General features: G+C 36.2%; 1 pseudogene; it reads left to right on the top strand.

The window, feature by feature from the left end:
* Positions 1–225: 225 nt before the first annotated feature.
* Positions 226–709, top strand: LOC116270285 (annotated as a pseudogene).
* The last annotated feature ends 2,449 nt before the right edge of the window (positions 710–3,158 follow it).

The raw sequence follows: 3,158 nt of genomic DNA, 5'->3' as shown, positions 1-3,158 counted from the left end.
CTGTTAAATAGTTGGACACTGACCAACCAGTATGATGACAGCTGGAAACCCCTTAGTTGCTGGAGTTTAGAGGAATGGGGGATACAGAAGGAAAGCCAGGGAAGTTGAAGGGGGAGGGATTAGGGAGTGAGAGCACTTGGGAAGCTCCAGTGGGAGTACATTTAATAAGCGGCATAGGGCTCTCAAGCTTGGCGTTTGTTTGGTGGGGACTCACATGGGTTCAACATGCGTATTGAGAAGTGTTATTTCTGTTCGGGGTCCATCTACCCTGTCCACAGCATGATGTTCATCCAGAACGATTGCAAGGTGTTCAGATTTTGTAACTCTAAATGTCATAAAAACTTTAAAAAGAAGCGCAATCCTCACAAAGTTAGGTGGACCAAAGCATTCTGGAAAGCAGCTGGAAAACAGCTTACAGTGGATAATTCATTTGAGTTTGAAAAATATAGAAATGAACCTATCAAATACCAGTGAGAGCTATGGAATAAAACTATTGCTGCAATTAAGAGAGTTGAAGACACCAAACAGAAACGCCAAGCTACATTTATAGTGAACAGATTAAAGAAAAATAAAGCACTACAGAAAGTTCAAAGAAGTCAAGCAAAACATCCATCTTATCCGAGCCCCTCTTGCAGGCAAAGGGAAGCAGTTGGAAGAGAAAATGGCACGGCAGTTACAAGAGGATGTGGACAGGGAAGATGCTTCTTAAAAATCTCTGTAACCATTTCTTTTATGTACATTTGAAAATGCCCTCTGCAGACTTGGAACTGCTAAATTATTAGTTTATTTTTTACATAAGTTCACTTAAATGAAAAGTGATTAAAATATATCTTTCCTACATTGCCATCTACAAAACATAACATATTACGGACGTTTAATTGCATCTCAGTGTTAAATCTTCACTGATAGATGTACTTATGTAAATCATAAAAATTTTACTTATAACTATAGAAGTGAATTGTGGATATAAAATGGTTATGCCATTTGGATAATGGCACTAGGCAGCATTTGTATAATAACTAATGGCAAAAATTCATGGCCAGTGATGTATAAAATAAAATATTCTTTGCAGTAAAATATTCCCTTTATTAATGTTATGGAAGGTGGGGATACAACAAGGAACTAACAATTTGTATGACAGTGTCAAATATTATTTTAATTTTAGTATTGCCTGTTTTGGTTTATTTGTATCTTAGAAGAGCATAATGATGTTGTTTGATGAAGCCTAATTATGCTAGACTGTTTTGACCTGGTTTAACCCTTCTGATAGGTAGTTATGAATGTTGGGGATGAGAACTGAATAATCTTTGCCTGGAGTGACACTATACTCTAGAATTTCCACTTGGGAGAATACTCAGTTCTAACTTATGATTCCTGGTAGAATAAACTTTATTTTTGTAGCCTAGCAATGATCTAGAAGCAGAGGAATCCCAGAACCTTTTAAAAGTTATTATGTGGTTTTCTTTTAAAAAGCTCCTGTTTTTGGAAAGTAGAATTTATGGGTACAACATCTGTTCATTATTTGCACATAAAACCATTTTAAAAGTTTTTTTTTTTAAAGTGGCACAGGAGTTTTCACTATTTAAGCAGCTGGTTAGAGCTCTTCTGGGGCATATCTGTCCACTATATCTCCTGTGTTCCATGAGAATGCACACCTGACTTTCCAAATGTGGTCTTAAAATCTTAGAAGTTCAGAGATTATCTATTTTACAGATGAAGAAACCAAGGTTGAGGAAAGGTGAGTGGCTTGCTCAAGATGCATGAATAATGAGAGTCAGAATGAGTTCCCACATCTCCAAATCTCAATCCAGGTCAGTTGAGGTGGGCAAAACATCCTCATACCAAATTAACTTGCCCACTCATCATTTTTGTGCTACTTCCAAATCAGAGTTGCAATTTACTTTCTACTTGTGTTCATAGAAAAAGTGTGTGTATTCTTCATGAGAGCAGAAGACCTTGGATATGGAAAACAAAAGGGCAGTGGGCCCAGACTTCTGGGTAATTATTTGTAACTTATGTTAACGGAAAGCATGAGGGTACACATGTAGCACATCTCAACAGAATCCATGCATCGTTGGAAAAGCAAATTAGAAGAGAATAAATCAAAGGCATTTAAAATAAAATATGCTGGCATGCAATCTCATTTTGTAACTTTTTTCTTCCTAGTTATCACAAAGAAAAGATCATGAAAGAAACAAAAAAAGACAGAAGAAAAGGATTCTGTTCACCTTATAGCTTATTTAGAAAATTGCCAATAAAATGATGCAGGGGGACTTTTTGGGTGCTTCAGGTTTGGTGTGTATTGAGGGAGAAATGAGAATATTCATTCATATTTTCATAATAACTACTGATATTTGAACGGCCATTTACAGTTTTAAGTGTTTTCCTAAGCACATGGTGGTAGAAGACTATTGGCATGGGAGATATTTTGCAGTATATTATTGCTAAGTAGAAATGCAGGCTACAAAAATAGTATGCACATTCAAGATGCTATTTTTGTTTAAAAAGAAGTGTGTTTGTGTGTGTGTGTGCGTGCACACACCCATACATATAAAATAATTGAGAAGACATATTGAAATACTATATGTTCTCCTTGATTGGTAAGATTATGGGTTCTTCTTTGGCATTTTTCTTAGTATTTTTCTGCTTTGTAAGTTGCTTGCATTGAACATGTATTACTCTCGTCATTAGAAAAAAATTTAAAAGTGCTTTCATCTGCATTTTTCTTCACCGAACCTTTTAACAACCGTGTGAGGTACAACACCTCACTTTATAGAAGATGCTATTGAGGTTCAGAAGAACTGAGCGACCTGTTTGGCAAGTAGCAAGTATTAGAGCTTGGGTTTTCCTCTAGGCCATCTAATTCTAAACCTTATGCTTTTTCCTCTACATTATGACACTCAATTCTCAGAGCTGTCTTATGCAGCAGCTCACTGTAGCATGTTCAGGGCTATCTTCATGTTACCCTTGCAATAGAGCATCATCCATTTATTTGTACCTGTTGATCATTTTGTAGAAACCAATTTTCCAGTTAAAATGGTAGCTGTTCTGGATGTGGCACCAACGACTTGAAGCAATTAGGCTTCCACAACAAACTCCTATAGCTTTATTAATTTGAATAGCTAGTATTTCAAAGTGGTATACTATGTAACACTCTC

The sequence above is a fragment of the Papio anubis genome, chromosome 14, assembly GCF_008728515.1.
Source record: "Papio anubis isolate 15944 chromosome 14, Panubis1.0, whole genome shotgun sequence".
In the NCBI taxonomy this organism is placed as follows: Eukaryota; Metazoa; Chordata; class Mammalia; order Primates; family Cercopithecidae; genus Papio; species Papio anubis.
Note: the sequence above shows the minus strand (reverse complement) of the source record. Positions and strands in the feature narration are given on the sequence as shown.